The sequence below is a fragment of the Castanea sativa genome, chromosome 1 (genome assembly GCF_040712315.1).
Source record: "Castanea sativa cultivar Marrone di Chiusa Pesio chromosome 1, ASM4071231v1".
Lineage (NCBI taxonomy): Eukaryota > Viridiplantae > Streptophyta > Magnoliopsida > Fagales > Fagaceae > Castanea > Castanea sativa.
The window spans coordinates 17,512,924-17,530,781 of NC_134013.1; the positions used below are offsets into that span (position 1 = coordinate 17,512,924).

General features: G+C 39.8%; 1 long non-coding RNA gene across 1 annotated transcript; it reads left to right on the plus strand.

The window, feature by feature from the left end:
- Nucleotides 1-460: 460 nt before the first annotated feature.
- Nucleotides 461-16,522, plus strand: LOC142640306 (uncharacterized). The gene is made up of 5 exons (XR_012845179.1): nucleotides 461-584; nucleotides 699-749; nucleotides 2,614-2,704; nucleotides 2,790-2,855; nucleotides 16,356-16,522. It is a non-coding gene; the product is annotated as an uncharacterized LOC142640306 (long non-coding RNA).
- The last annotated feature ends 1,336 nt before the right edge of the window (nucleotides 16,523-17,858 follow it).

Below are 17,858 nucleotides of genomic sequence, written 5' to 3' on the forward strand. Positions count from 1 at the left end.
AGTCATTTTTTAAGTTTATGGGGGTATTTTGCCCTTTTTTTAGTCTTAGAGGTATTTTAGTCATTTTAATGATTATTAAATTATATTTTATTACTTTTAGTGTAGGAAAAAAAATCTTTAAAGGCCTATTATGACGGTTTTTACTCCTATTACGGTAGTTTTAAAACTGCTGCTAGAGGTCTGAAGTAAAAAACAGGGCTTTCAAAAATTTTAAAAAAATTTGAAAATTTCATGACTTATTGTGGCAATTTCCACTGCTGCAATAAGTGCCATTTTCGTCACAATAAGTCCCTCGTACCACTTAAAAATTTTCAGACTTAACATTTATTTTTTTCAACTTCCCACCACTTTGCCCTCTCATTTTTGGTCTCCCACTTCTTTACTTCAGATATTTTCCTCTCACCCACATTTTCTCTCCCTCTCTCTCTCTCTCTCCTCTCACCCACATTTTCTCTCCCTCTCTCTCTCTCTCTCTCATGGATCTTCCTTGACCCACTTCCCCTCCTCCTCTCTTCTTCTTTACTCAAAACCTAAAATTTTGGGTGTTGCATTGCATTTCGGGATCATTTACCAATCCAAACATGGTATAGTAATCTTCCATTTCTCTTTGGGTCTTGCATTCGTTTGTAACTTTTACTTTGATGTAATACACTCATGCTTGTTCAATTCACTAATGGAAAAATCTTTATGTTTTTTAGATAACACTTATTGGATTCATGTTCTTAGTCGTTTCTACACTGCTTGGCTATGTGAGTGGGCGTTTCTCTATTATCACGTTTTTAACTTTCATATTTGTTAGATTCTCTTGTTTATAGTTCTAATTTTCTGATAACAAAAGGCTATTATTATTTTTCAGCAAGTTAAAAATTTGTGCAAAATAAAATTTACCTCCTTGTGGTTAGGTTTACTACACTTTACTTGACTTTTAAAAAATTACGGTGAACTAGGGGTGGCAATTCGTGTTCGCGTGTCGGGTTCGTGTCGTGTCAAGTCATGAGTATTCGACTACATAGGTCAACACTAACCCGACATGTTTATTAAACGGGTCAAGATTCCTCAACCCTAACACAACTTATTTATTAAACGGGTCAGTCGTGTCGACCTGTTTATCAGATTTTATCAAAATGAAAAATAAAAATTAATGAAAAAACAAACAAACAAATATTTTTAATATAAAATTCAGAACTAACGAGTAACTGCATCACAAATAATCATTCAAAATTAAAGCATATCCCAATATCACAAATAATCAATCACAATATGTCAAAGAATATAAATCACAACAACTAATAAGTTCATATACCTAGAGTTTGAAGGGTATATTGGTAAAATATCATTTAATTAAACGGGTCAGACGGGTCAAACGGGTTCTATGTGTTTAACACTAACCCAACCCATTTATTAAACGGGTTAGCCGTGTCAACCCGAATATGACATGAACCCGTTAAGCCTCAACCCATAACCTACTAATTTCGTGTCGTGTCGTGTCGGGTTCGCAGTTCGTGTCAAATTTTGCCACCCCTACGGTGAACCTCCATATAATTTGAAATCATTAAATCGATACATTTTGAAGAACCCTCAAGTGATATCACATCATCATTAATATCATCTATTTGACACCTTAGTTGTGAACGATTTTTTTTTATAATCTTTTTCCTCAATTATCGTGGTGTTCTTGTGGAGTGGATTAAATTAATGAATTTTTAACGCAAGGTTTAAGGAAAAAGATCGGAGAAAGATTTTGTGTAAGTGTAACATGGTTTCAAGTAGATGATTGGTTAATAAAAATAATTTAGTTTAATCCAAACTAATTTTACATTTTAAAAGTGAGTGATGCAAAGTACACAATAAATTGTAATTTACCCTAAATTTTGTAGGAAAATATGTGCTAGAAATTCTAGTTCGTGGTGTGTCACTGTATCTACATCTTTGATACTCTTGGTCATAAATTTTTAGTGTCTTGTGAGCTTTGTGGAAAACTTAACTATCAAGCTCACCTTTCTTGCACTCCTTTCCTTGTACCTTTTTTTCTCCCTTGAACTGGTAAAATATATTCTGGAGGAATAATTACAAAGGGAAGGGATTTGCTTTGCTGAAATAGTAGGGAAAATATTACTGAATAAGGGTAACCCAATTTGAAAAGTGGAACTTAACCCATAGAATGTATAGTCCTGTAAAGTATTGTTCATGTCAAAGTCCTTTTTGCCTATAGCTCATGCCAAATTATTTGTCTTATAATTTTTCACATGGTTATAAGAATCTTAAACCCAGGCTAGAATGCTATGTGGTATATGGACAAGACATGATGTGGGTACAATCAAGTGTTGGTGTGTTTTTTGCCCTAAATGCACAGGTTTTGTACCATGTTGTGTTATAATTGAATCTCTATGTTACTTGGTATAAATTTTTTGTTGAAATATTGATGAGGGAGGCTCAAAGAGTTACCTGTTTTAATTTATTTTTATTTAATTTTGAAGCTAATTGACTTTAATTAGTAGTTAATTAGGTTTGTAATTCAATAATTGGGATTTCCCAAGTCAGTTAGGATTTGGCTTTCGTATGTTAGTTAGAATTAGTTGTGAATGTGCGTGATACTCAGGATTTTCTGTTTAGGTTTGCATTGAGACTGTTTAGGCATCATAACACATCAATAAGACTTCTGAAGCAGGCAGCAACATGCTATCTGTCGGTGCTGCAGTTGTTGGTAATTATTAAAGCATTATTTTTGGTGCCATGTATGATTATGTACTTGATTCTATGTTGGTCTATGTCTTTAATTTGTACTATAGGGTTCATCACAACACATAGGTGCTACTAAGGCTATGACAACTAATGCACAAAACAGTCAAACACAGGTTAGTTAGCTCACTAATTATCTTTTTTGTTGGCATTGTGAAATAATAATAATCTTTCTAAATATGCATGACTTGTTAATTTTTCTTGTTCTTTAGCAAACTATACCTGATTTGGTGTCTCCTTAGATTGAGATAGGAAACAGAATATCATCTTTTGCTTTAAATAATATCAAACGAACGAAAATAAACATATAAAAAGGAAGCACATTGCAAATCATAACAATAACATAAAATATATAATCTATTAGATGGATGACACATTACATTCCAAATCATAACAATAACATAGAAAAGACGATACATTTTGCTCAAATTTAGCTAAACATATGGCAACATCTTTTTGTGCTCCACTTTAACCCACTTAAATAATATTCAATTTTATTTAGTCATTAAGTATTAGGCTTCCTTTGTTGCATCAGCTTGGAACCTATTATTTTTGCATAATTTCCTTTAAGAGTATGACACCTATTATGGCCTTCCCATTTTAGTTAATGTCTGAGGGGAACTTGTTCACTAAATACTATGTTGTCATTCTTCTAAGATTTAGATGTCTGTCTTTGAGATGTTGTCAAAAAAAAGATTCTGACAATTAAGAGCTGGATATAATTGTACTCTGAAAGCCAGTTTTAGATTTTCAAAGCATGTGATGTAGTTTGATATTCAATGACCATAAAAAGCCAATAAGCCCTAGCTCAAATGCAATCTCCTCCCCATGAACAGGTTGAAGTCAGGTTCATGATTCATTTTACAAATATATTTATCAAGCCAAAAAATAGAGATTGGCTGCATTTTAATTGGATGATGTTAACTTTTTTAATGAGATTATGATAACTTACTATGTAGAATTTTTGCTTTCCTTGTTCGATATATTATTCTTATAAGCTCTTCTGCTTGTTTTCTGGTTGTTTCATTTCCTTGGCTTTTAACAATACGTTCTTTTTATTCATATTGTGCTTGGATGTTAAATTCTTGTTCTCCATTTGCTTATTTCACTTTGACCAGCATGTAGGAGAAAAGTTTTGATTACTACCATTATTGTCAAAAGAGAATTGTAATGGGTCTCTTCATAGTGGGGAGGTTGTTGTAATTCAGATCTCATTAGAAGTTTGATGGTGGTCATTCTAGCATCATTACAACCAAATTGGATGATCCTTTTCAAAATGTGTGAGGTGCATTACTAATATTTCCCACTTTGCAGTGTCTGTTAGAGGTGACATAAGTTTGTCTCTTTTCCCTTTTAAACTTGATTCAGAATTTTAATATGACTGTTTCTCCAAATTTTCTTGTGTCTACTTAAGGAAGATATTCTTGGGCTACCCAAAACCACAAACCCTACCCAAAGCAAGGTAAGCTGATAAGGGATTCTTAAACGACATCATAAAGCTGACGGATTCATCCCAAAGTTGACGGGTCAATCCCAAAGCTGACAGGTGTGCCTCAAGATCCTTGGTACCTTTATGTGATGACCATAAGACACAGACGGAATGACAAGCTGACGACATGAAGCTGACGGGGGCAAGACAAAATCTTGACGGGTCCAGCATATACTTTACTTGAGTTCCATGTATGAATATATAAGGAAATATCTTGTGCCCCACGATAAATCCTAACCAAAAGGTTCTACAAGGAAAGGATTCTGCAAGGTACTCGAATTAAAGAAGATCTCTCCTACAAGGAAAGATCTTTTGAGCCAGGAAACGAAGGTCAACCCTATGCTACTATAAAAACCCCAATACTCTCACAAACCAAGGTACGCTTGATTCACCCTAACTCTGGCATTCTAGAGTTGTGAACAAGAGATTTCTTTAACTTGACCGTCAAAGAGTCTTTGGCCGGTACCACACCGGTACCCTTTGTAAGTTATTCTTCTTCCCTGTGTGTTGTGCAGGTGTTGCTTAGAGCACGTGAGGATTTTGTGGTTTACTGACGATTTTCAGCATCATCAATTGGCGCCGTCTGTGGGAACGAGAGTAGGAAGTAAGCCATACTACCGCTTCTCGGACAAAGAGTTGCATAGTACTCATTCGCTCAATGGCAACCACCACCAACAATCAAGGGGATGAACCACGTACAACCGCCCTCGAAAGACAAGTTCGGACACTCGCTGCAGCTGTAGAACGCCTTATCAAGCAAAACCATGACCTAGAAGAGCAATTGTGCCAAAAGAACGCGATACCTAACACTCAGGAGGACCAGGACGGAACCAGCGCCGAGAGAAGGAACCAAGAGGGTCCGAAAGACAGCAATGCTCCGACCAAACAAGAGCAGCGGGATACAAGTCATCCGTCTGCTGTAGATACTCCACTGTCACACATAGTCGCCGAGATGCAAATGATGAAGGAAATGGACTTCATGATGAACGCCCTCAGAGAACGGGTATCGAATGATCTTGATGAGTTAGTCTACTGGACAGACTTGCCCTTCATCGCATCCGTCACTTCGTTCCCCCTTCCACCAAAGTTTTGCATGCCCTAGGTGGAAACTTACGACGGTAGTAAGGACCCCCTCGATCACCTGGAGACCTTCAAGACACTAATGCACCTACAAGGGGTGGCGGATGAAATCATGTGCAGGGCCTTCCCAACAATGCTAAAAGGTCCTGCAAGGGTATGGTTCAGTAAGTTGACGTTGAATTCCATCGGCACTTTTAAGGATTTGAGTGCCCAGTTCGCCTTGCACTTCATTGGAGGGCACAAGCACAAGAAGACCACCACGTGCCTGATGAATATCAAGCAACAGGAGGAGGAGATGTTGAGATCCTACATAGCACGTTTCAATAAGGAGGCACTCTCGATTGATGAAGCTGACGATAAGATACTCGTGGTTGCGTTTACCAATGGAATACGAAAGGGTAAGTTCCTATTTTCCTTATACAAAAATGACCCCAAGACTATGTCAGAGGTACTCTACAGGGCAACTAAGTACATGGACGCTGAGGACGCATTGCTGGCCCGAGAAGATAGACCTAAGAAGAGGGAAAGATAGGAGGAAGCACGGCAAGACAGAGGATGAAAGAGAGCAAGAACTGGAGACCAACGAGAAGATGGGCATTCGAGACCCCCCATTGGGGGGTTTACGAACTTCACGCCTTTAAATGCCCTAATTGATCAAGTCTTGATGCAGATCAAGGATGAAGAAGCCCTGACATTCCCGGGGAAGCTAAAGGGGGACCCCAACAAGAGGTCTCGAGATAAGTATTGCTGATTCCATTGAGATCACGGGCACGGCACATCTAACTACTACGACTTGAAGCAGCAAATAGAAGCTCTTATCTGGCAAGGGAAGTTGTAGAGGTTCATCAGCAAAGAGAAGACAGACACACCACAGGAGCAACCTATATGGCGAGAGAAAGAGCGGCCCAGGCCGCCCCTAGGTGACATAAGGATGATCGTGGTTGGAACTACAACCTCCTGCTCTATTAACAAGGCTCGTAAGACTTATCTAAGGATGGTTTAGAACATCCAGCTGATAGGTGTTGTTCCCAAAATGGCACGAGTCAACAACCCCGTCATTGGGTTTTCAGAAAAAGATGCCCGCCATCTCCACCACATCGTCATGCCATCTCCACCACCCGCATGACGATGCACTAGTTGTTAGCATACGGATAGGGGATTACAACATACACCGGGTCCTAATTGATAATGGCAACTCCACCGACATCCTTTACTACTAAACATTCTAGCAGATGAGGATTGATAGAGAACGGTTGGTTCCAATTAGCGCTCTTCTTGTTGGTTTTGGAGGAACAAGGGTATTCCTCCTCGGTGCAGTCACGTTACCTGTCACCATTGGTGATTACCCCCCAGCAGATCACTAAGGACATGACATTCCTCGTGGTCGACTGCTCTTCTGCTTACAATGCCATCTTAGGAAGGCCTACCCTCAACTTGTGGAAAGCGATCGCTTCAACTTACCATTTAATGATCAAATTCCCTACTGAGTACAGAGTGGGAAAATTATGTGGAGATTAGGTGGTTGCTCGCGAGTGTTACATAGCTAAGTTGGAGATGGACGACCATCTTTAGGCCATGAATATAGAAGAGCATCAGGCGGTGGTGGAGCCCGTTGAAAGACTTGAAGAGATACGACTTGACGATTCCAGACCAGACAAGATGACTAGGATTGGCACCCTTGCCAATCTACCTATCCGCCAAGCACTCACAACTTTTCTCCAGGAGAATCAGGATGTCTTTGCCTGGAGTCATGAAGACATGCCTGGGATCGACCCCTTGGTCATAGAACACAGATTGAATGTGTCGCCTACCTTTCCACATATCCGACAGAAGAAGAGAGTATTCGCCTAAAAGCTAGACCGGGCTATAGCGGAAGAAGTCCGTAAATTGCAAGATGCAAACTTCATCAAGGAAGTATATTACCCCGACTGGCTGGCCAACGTGGTGATGGTCAAGAAAGCTAACGAGAAGTGGAGAATGTGCGTAGATTTTACGGACCTAAACAAAGCATGCCCCAAGGACAGTTACCTGCTACTATGGATTGACGTTCTCGTAGACTTTACAGCTCGCCACTAGTTGCTAAGTTTTATGGACGCTTTCTTTGGCTATAACCAGATCAAGCTAAACGAAGCCAATCAAGATAAGACTTTGTTTGTCACAAGCTAAGGGCTATTCTGCTACAAAGTGATGCCGTTTGAGCTTAAAAATGTGAGCTCAACGAATCAAAAGCTCATGAACAAGATGTTTACACATCAGATCGGAAGGAATGTCGAAGTCTATGTTGATGACATGCTGGTGAAAAGTCAAAGAGAAAGTGATCATTTGAACGACCTGAGGGAAACATTTGACACCCTCTGCTCTTACAACATGAAGCTTAATTCGAGCAAGTGTGCGTTCGTGGTGACGGCCAGAAAATTCTTGGGATTCATGGTATCTTAGAGAGGTATCGAAGTCAACCCTGACAAGGTACATGCCATTATGGAAATGACGCCACCAAGGAACGCGAAGGAAGTCCAGAGCCTCAACAGCAAAGTAGTAGCGCTGAATAGGTTTGTATCATGAGCAACGGACAAATGCCTACTTTTCTTCCGTACATTGAAGAAGTCTTTTGAGTGGACCGTCGAGTGTCAGCAGGTGTTCGAGGATTTAAAAACCTACCTCTCTTCCCCATCATTGCTAAGCCCCTTCAAGCCTGGGGAAGAGTTGTTCCTTTATTTGGTGGTATCCCTGGCTGCCGTCAGTGCGGCCTTGGTCAGGGAGGAAAATAGGGCACAAATGCTCGTGCACTACCCTAGTCGAGCACTCCGAGGTGGAAAGGAAAGATACCTACCAATGGAGAAGTTTTCCTTCACTCTAGTTACTGTAGCCCGAAAGCTAAAGCCATATTTCCAGGCCCACACTATCTTCATCCTGACTAACAAGCCTCTACGGCGAGCGATGAGCAGTCTGGAAGCCGCTGGCCGAATGGCACTATGGGGCAATAGAACTAAGTGAGTTCGACGTACAATACCGCCCGTGCATCACCATAAAAGGGCAAGTAATTGCTGACTTCATCGCGGAGTTCACTAATATGGAAGGTCAAGGGGCAAAAGAACATCGTTAATGGAGCATTCACACGGATGGGTCATTTAACAAGCAAGCTGGAGAAGCCAGTGCAGTGCTCCATTCCGCTGAAGGAGACGAAGTTGAGTGCATGGTTTGTCTCGACTTCCTAATAACAAACAATGAGGCTGAGTACGAAGCATTGGTGGCAGGACTAGACCTTGCTAAAGCTGCGGGAGCAACAAGGGTGATCGCGCTAAAGCTGCGGGAGCAACAAGTGTGATCGTACACTGCGACTTTTAGGTGGCCTTCAGTCAGATAAATAGGGACTACGAGTGCAAAAGAGAAAGAATGAAGAAGTACTAAGAGCAAGTGCGACAACGAGCGAGCAAGTTGCACGCCAGGTTCGTTTAAATCCCAAGGGAGGAGAACGAACAAGCTGATTGCCTTGCTAAAGCCGCATCAGCAAAACATAGGCTTATCTTCGGGAAGGTACTCTCTTTTTTTCAACTTTCACCTCTAATCAATGGCGTCAATATACATGAAGTAAGCTCGGGAAGTGACTGGACTACGCCAATAATCTCCTATTTGAAAGACGCAACGCTACCCGATGGTAAAGAGGCCGCGAGGAAGCTGAAGGTCCAGGTGGCACGATTCATCATGATAAAAGACGTTCTTTACAAGAGGGGCTTCTCCCACCTGCATCTAAGATGCTTGAGCCCTGAAGATGCAGAGTATGTAATAAGAGAAGTCCATGAAGGCATCTGCAAGAATCACTCAGGATCACAGTCTTTAGTGCACAAAATGATTTGGGCCGGGTACTACTGGCGTACCATGCAGAAGGATGCACATGCCTATATTAAAGCCTGTGACAAGTGCCAAAGGTTCAACAATGACATCAAGCGGCCGGTAGAAGAGCTCACCCCTATGGCGGCCCCCTGGCCTTTTGCTCAATGGGGACTGGACATCATGGGCCCATTCTCGATAGTAATGAGATAGATGAAGTTCCTAATAGTTGGCATAGACTACTTCACCCAGTGGGTAGAAGCTGAAGCCCTAGCCACCATCATAGAAAAGAACGTACATAGCTTCATTTGGAAGAACATCATATGCAAGTACGGAATCCCTAGGGTCTTGGTGTCAGACAACAGTAAGCAGTTTGACAACGACTCCTTCAGGGGCTTTTGCTCGTAGTAAGGGATTAAGAACCACTACTCCTCCCCCGCCCACCCTCAGGCTAACGAACAAGTTGAGGTCACGAACCGATCCTTGTTTCAAATTATCAAGACTCGGCTTGAGAGGGTAAAGGGTGTATGGCTCGAAGAATTGCCGAGAGTACTATGGGCTTACAGGACGACGGCTAGAACTCCTACAGGAGAAATGCCATTTTGACTGGCATACAAAAATGAAGCAGTCATCCCAGCTGAGGTCGGGCTCACAAGCTATAGAGTGGACAATTATGGCGAAAGGAGGAACGATGAGGCCATATGTTTACAGCTTGACCTAGTTGACGAAGAAAGGGCGACAGCTGAGCAGAGGCTAGCGAGATATCAGGACCTTATGGCCAAGAACTACAATGCCAAAGTCAAGCACAGGGACTTCCAGGTTGGATATCTTGTCTTGAGGAAGGTCACGGGTGCCACGAGAGATCCATCCCAAGGAAAGCTTGGACCTACTTGGAAAGGACCTTACAGAGTCACGTCGTGGCAGAGAAAAGACACTTACTACTTGGAGACGCTTGACGGGTAAAAATTTCGCCACCCGTGGAACGCAGAGCATTTCAGTAAGTACTACTAGTAGAAGACAACATAAAGGACGCTACTCCTCATTCCCAGTTTATTTTCTTTTTGGCATTTCTTTTAGTTGACTTTTATCTACAGTATTTTTCAAACCCAAAGGGCTGAGTTTTATTCTTTTTGGAATAATTCTTTACTTATATATGCATTCATCACAATAAGAGGAGTTATTCAAATATATCATGTGTGTATGTTTGCCCTTACAAGGCTACGAGCTTATTCTAAGTCCACAAAGTGGACAAGTTTTATACTAAGTCCACAAAGTGGACGAGCTTATTCTAAGTCCACAAAGTGGACAAGTTTTATTACAAAGTCCACAAAGTGGACGAGTTTATTATAAGTCCACAAAGTGGATGAGCTTATTCTAAGTCCAAAAAGTGGACAAGTTTTATTACTAAGTTCATAAAGTGGACGAGTTTATTATAAATTCACAAAGTGGACGAGCTTATTCTAAGTCCACAAAGTGGACAAGTTTTATACTAAGTCCACAAAGTGGACGAGGTTATTATAAATCCACAAAGTGGATGAGCTTATTCTCAGTCCACAAAGTGGACAAGTTTTATACTAAGTCCATAAAGTAGACGAGCTTATTATAACTCCACAAGGTGGTCGAGCTTATTCTAAGACCACAAAGTGGACAAGTTTTATACTAAGTCCACAAAGTGGACGAGCTTATTATAAGTCCACAAAGTGGATGAACTTATTACAAGTCCGCAAAGTGGACGAGCTTATTACTGAGTCCACAAAGTGGACGAACATATTAATAAGCCCACAAAAGTGGATGAGGCTAAGTCCACAGGTAGACGAGGCTAAGTCCACAAGCCGACGGAATAGTCCTAGTATCCAAAAAATAAATGTACATAGTCCTTAAGGACACATTCACATGACAGAAAGCATATCCAATCAAGACACATATACTTGTCAAAAGAACATAAAGATCAATTAAAGCAACAAATGTAGAAAAACGCCACAGAATAAAAAGTGTTTACAATAAAAATCCCAAAAAACAAAGGGGCATTAACATCGTCTAGAAAATGGATGGAGTACATAGTAAGTTATGAAAAATAAAAAAAGCTAAGGGTCTTGGACATTTTGGGCTGATGGGTTTTCGTCATCTTTGGTAAGAGGATCTTGGACAACTTGAGTGGTAGGATCTTCAACATCTTGGGGTTCATGTGACGGGGTTAAAGGAGCATCAGGCTTCTCCACAACAGGTTGAGCAAGAACGTCGCTATCATCATTTCAATCCCTCTCTGACTGGGTAGAGTTGTCGTTCTCCTCAGGGATAGTGTCACCAGCTGGAGTAGACGGTAGGGGATCACCCATGCTGACCTTAGAAAAATCCAAGTTTGGGTAGACGGACAGGGCCTGTTTTAGGCAATCCTCAAACCCGTCACCATAATAGATGGCACAAGAGTCAATAAACTCCTGCGAGGCCTTGAACTCTGTCACGGCGTCAGCTCTGGTCGTCTCCACCTACTCATAAAGAGCCGTCAGCTCTTTCTCTAAATTTGCCCTTGCCTCGTCGGCCTTCTCTCAAAGGCTGGCCTCCTTCGTCACCTTCTTCTTCAAGTTCTCCACCTCTTTGTTCAGAGTACGAAGGGCCTCCTTGTACTGTGCTTGCTCGTCGGTTAGGGTATCATTACGTTTCCTAAGGCGATGGATCACCCTTTCCTTGGCAGCACACCTATCTTGGAGGGCCTTCATACTCACCATAGCCTGCAAAGTGAGACAACCGTCAGCTAGAAAATTAAGAGTCATAAGGTGTATGTATCTAAGAGAGGAGTCGTATCCTAGAAAGGTCAAAAAGACCTGACGACCCCAGGTCCTCGGTCTCCTGATTGCCATAAGGATCTAAGTCCGTCTCCTTGATGATTGACTCAACCATCTCAACGGCGTAATCCTTATGGGTGAGGAGGCAACAGGTTTCTTGGTTGACAGGGCCTGTTGCTGTCATTAGGCCTTTGCCAACCTCGTGGCCTTGTTTGGGAGGTGATGACAATTTCAATCCCTTGTCAGTAGGGAGGGTAGCCTTGCCTTTCTTAGGAGGATGGTCCTCCTTCCCTTCAGCCTTGATTTTAAGCAGCCCCTTCCCAACGACTGTGAGAGCTGATGAGGACGCCACCTCTTTACCTTTCTCCTTTTCCTTCTCTTCTTTCTTGCGTGCAACAGCTGCCCCCACTGAGGCTCTTATTCTAGTTGCCTCCATTTCTGCAAAAAGCGACTGATGAAGTTAAATGCGTACACGACATGCAAATGACGGTAGGTAAAAAGAGAAGGACAAGATACTTACGACGGCGAGAATAATTGTTTAGTCTATGTGCTATTGGCGTTAGCTCTGGACCACCACAATAGGCGTATAGACTATCAAGAATAATCAGGTCCCTGCACTTCCATTGCTCAAAAGGAACTTCAAGGATCCAACAGATAAACTCCTCTTGCTCTTCAGTTATATGTGGGCGAACGCTGGCTGAAAAAAAAGCAGACGACATTATCAAAACTAAAAATTAGATAACGTTAAAGGCAAAAAATACAGGAAAAAGTGAAAGCAAACGACACTAAACCTGATTCCTTAACTACACCCCAAATGTTGTCAAAACCATGAGGCATGGTGACCCACTCTTCTGGACAACATACCCAATTCGTCCCTTGTACAAAAAAATATCTACTCTTCTCTATTGGAGTCAGGCATGTCTAACACCAACCTAGGTGTTTTCTTCCTTGCCGCAAAATTAAAAATTCCTTGGGATGAGGCAATGTGCTGAGGTCGATATGTTGGAAAATCTGGTTTTGTATCTCATACAAAACACACAGCGGAAGCAACAAACATGGATGTATTTCATTCATGATTGATAATATGCACTATGTAAATTTTAGAATTTAAGAATAAGATAGCGTACCTTGGTGTAGTGAAATCCAAAATAAAATATTAGAAGTACTTGGGAACACTTTTAATCTTCACTCCAATTCCACTTTACGCCCAAGAAGTGTGGTCCCTCAATCAGTTTCCAAGGAAGAATAATTGAGTGGCTTCACTCAGACATACACACCATTTCAAAATGATGTGTCTTTTTTTTCTCTTATAAAAAATTATGTATGTTTCTCCATTTATAACTAACTTATTATCTAATTGGGTTGGCCTATTGGGCCTTTCCAATTGGGCTTTAGTGTGTTGCTTGGAGTGAGACCAAAAGAGACCAATAAGACACTAGCTCCAATGGGCCTTGAGCTTTTTTGTCAACTCTTGACAAGTTCAAAGTTACTATTAATTATATTTAATACCACTATATAAATATAATTGCACTCTAGGCCTTATTAATAAATTATATCCCAAGACTTTATTATACATGCAACCCCTTCATAAAATATTCATACTAATACAAAGTCATGAATATAGACTGTCACTTTGAAGATTACTATATCTTAATGCTTGAGTACCCAGTTTAATACTTTAAGTTATTCATCATATATTTATGAAATTCAATTTCATAAATATATACTTTAGTATCTCCTTACTAAAGTGGTTAGGCCTAACACTCTGAATAACTAAACCCATTAAACTTATCTCAAGGGAATATTTTATATCTCCGTTGAGAGATTATGAATTTCATTTTGAGAATATATGTTCCATCAACACTAAATGTGGCGCCCAACATACTAAGGTTTTGATCGTGACTTTAGATCTCACTCCTAATATATCAAAGCAACCTACACCTCATGATCAGGTCCATTATTCTCTCAGGATTAAGAGTTTATACAAATAGAAGTCGTGATATTTATTATTCATTTGATAGTCGTTAGGAGAATAATAAATCTCACAGCGGTCTAGTTCAATATGTCTTAACTCTTAAAACATATCAACATACTAACTAGAAGTCTCTACTTCCATGATCAAGACAAATCATCTTAGTTGATATGTTATAGTCTTCGTAGATGAAATGCCCAATTTCATCACCAACTATGAACCATAATTCTGAGTTTACAAAGAACTTGTGATTTATATCTTCTGTAACTTTTCACGTAAATCACATATTATGCATCTCATGGACTATATGATAATGTCCAAATATTCATGTTACCATTATTTTAGATAATAATAAAACAACTTTATTAATCATAACATTAAGTCATACATAGCATCATACAATAGGATTTAAGGGCACACATCCTAACACGATAGCACCAGAAGAACTCGTCTAATGTAAGCTGGCGATTTCCACCACTAAGACGACCCTAGAGGATTTCAACCCCAATGAATATCCTCCAGGCGTTGGGAGCAATCTAGTTGACGAATATCTCCAAAAAATTGGCTAACTGACGGTGTAGCGACGTCAGTGGCAGCCTCAACCCAGCAGCAAGAATGGCATCATACATGCCGACATCTACAGTTCTCCCTGAGTAACACTTCTCAAACTTCTAGGGGAGACAGATTGGAATATTTTTAGGGATTTGGTAACAGTCCCTTAAGTCCTTGAAGATATTTTGTGCCATTGTCGACCTGAAATTGTTGACGGTCCATATTTTGGGCAAGATAAAGGGATGGGTATGGCCATCCTCTGGGCATCTTGAACTATCTCCCTCAGTAGCCCCCTCGTCACCCTCAACCTCATCCTCGTCACCCTCAATCTCCCTCTCGTCATCCTCCTCTCCCTCTTCTCCCTCACCTACCTCTCCATGATAGCTTTCTCCTTCGTCAGGAGAATGGGTTGATGGCTCCTTCTCTGACGACTAAGAGAGGCCCTCTTCGGGCTCATGACCTAACTAGAAGACTTCGTCATAGCCCGCTCCCTCACGGACTAATGACTGCTCATTCATCACTTCTCTAGACATCTACACCTACAAGTGACGAAGGTATTCTAAGAACCTAAGTTGACGACTTCTCTAAACAAGCAATGACCAAACTAAAAAACAAAATGTAAAATGAAATAAAAAGAGAGAAGGGGGGAAGACTTACATAGATTAGTAGATGGTCTCTGGAAGAATGACGGCCTTAGCAAGACGACGGTAGCAAAAGTGACGAGGCAGTAGGATGATGGAAGAAAAATGACAAGCTCTCTCTCTCTCAATACAACAAGGTTGAAATAAGAAGAATGAGGGGAGGGGGTGAAGTATATATAGGGTAAAAGGTGCATGAAAGACGAAGCGACACCCTCATCCAGAAACGAGACCAACCAGCTTGAGCCACGTGTCTTGACATTTAATAATGGCTGCTCGAGGAATCAATTAGTAAATGCTTCTTCCTTGAAAAACGTATTTATGATAAACGAACGGCAAATCAAACTCCACAACCCGTCAGCTAAAGCAACCTGTCAGCTAAAGCTAACGGGATTATGGAGTGGGGCAGTTGATAAGGGATTCTTAAATGACACCATAAAGCTGACGAATTCATCCCAAAGCTGACGGGTCAATCCCAAAGTTGATGGGTGTGCCTCAAGATCCTTGGTACCTTTATGTGATGACCATAAGACACAGACGGAATGACAAGCTGACGACATGAAGCTGACGGGGGCAAGACAAACTCTTGACGGGTCCAGCATATACTTTACTTGAGTTCCATGTATGAATATATAAGGACATATCTTGTGCCCCATGATAAATCCTAACCAAAAGGTCTCCTACAAGGAAAGGATTCTGCAAGATACACGAATTAAAGAAGATCTCTCCTACAAGGAAAGATCCTCTGAGCCAAGAAACGAAGGTCAACCCTATGCTACTATAAAAACCCCAATACTCTAACAAATCAAGGTACGCTTGATTTACCCTAGCTCTGGCATTCTAGAGTTGTGAACAAGAGATTTCTCTAACTTGACCGTCGGAGGGTCTTTGGCTGGTACCACACTAGTACCCTTCGTAGGTTATTCTTCTTCCTTGTGTGTTATGTAGGTCTTGCTTAGAGCATGTGAAGACTGTGTGGTTCACTGAAGATTTTCGGCATCATCATAAGTCTCTCTAGCTCTCATTTCTATTTTGTAGCAATTTTTGTATATATGTGTGTGTATATATATATATATATATATATATATATACATATTTGTTGTTAAATTTCTGGTTTTTTAGTTTTGATTTTGAAACATACACATCAAGCCATCAAACCAAAACGCTCAAATTCCATATCCAATCATACTATCTAAATAAACCTAGGAAAAAATTTCAAAAAAAAAAAAATTAAAAGAAGAAAAAAAAGGACCTGAAAGTGGCGGTTTTTGTAGGTATTAATGGTCCAAGAACAAGCGATGATGACCCAGATAGAGAAGAAGGCAAGGTACATAGAAGGCGGTGGCCGATACAACTCGTTGAGTCTGATACAATACGACACGGAACTTGCTGGCACTTCCATTTTTGAATGAAACAGAGCAAAGCAAGAAAAGCCTTTTTTAAAAGGTACTTTAAAAGTTTCAAAACATAGATTTTTTTTTTTTGTAAAGATAAGCAACTTTTTAATTCTACTTTTCAGTTTCAGGTTATGTTTCTTTCTCGTTTCATGTATGGCTTTGTGCTTGTGCTTCTGTTTTAGGTTTTATTCTGTGTGCTTAATTTGTATACATAGGATTTACACGTGTTCCTTTGCCATGTACTTTTGGTTTTTTTTTTTCATTCAATTAATTAAGAAGTAGGGTATTTTTTTTATATATAATTAATTAAGAAGTGAGATATACTAAATACCACTACATAGGATTAAATTATGATTAAGTTCATGAATTCTTTAACATCTGAATTTTGATGTTCATGTTGAGTTACAAAAGTGCCTTGTAAAAGTTACTTTATTTTTGTTTTTACTTTATTTTGGGAATACATTATTGCATAAAGTACATTTAGCGAACTTGTGATCTTCTCAAATGTGATAGAATCATCTCTCTAAAAGACATTAATTTAATTTGTGAAAGTTTACATTTTTTTTCTTATGTTAGTGTGCCTTTGAAACGTAATAGAGCTACTCTATCTTTTGCTAGTGTTGCCAAAGACAAAGGGCAAAAATATTCTTGATTTGAAAAATGCCCATATATTCTATTCCTAAATGTATACTATGATATTAAACTAATAAATTCTACTATTGATTCCCTAAAAAAAAGTTGAAATGTCTTAGTATTTCAATTTTTTTTAAGTGTGGAATAAGGGTCTCATGAATAAATTTTATCTACATGAGAGAAATTTTTTGTTTTATAATCAAAACATTACCAACATTTTTATATAGGTAAAATAACAACGGATGACTTGGTAATACTTATATGTCTCATCCGATTAAGAACCCTGAAACTCAATGATATGGTCTATTCTCATAACCGAACTTCAAATTCTCCCCTCTTATTATTCGTGTATTTCTTAAATTTTTCCTTTACCTAAAAAGAAAAACACATGGAATGATGAATGATAATGATTTGTGTAGTTTCATGGACAAAGGATTGTGTTTGCAATGATTTTTATTTGCATTATATATCCACGTTTAAGGAATGACAGGGGATTAGTCTTGCTACAATTTTTGTTGAGTGAGTGCAACTCATTTTATGTGGAAGTCTACGTACTATGAACTTCCGAAGTCAATTTGCTCTTTATTTTGGAACTCAACACAGGGATAAAATGAAATAATTTCTATGGTAGGTTTAAAGTGCGTTTATTCTATACGGTTTTTGTTTCAACCAAAGTTAAATTCTGGTTTTAGTGTTGTTTGTTTTCCCCTTGAAGCTTGGATGGGGGGAAAATCTAAATTGGGATTA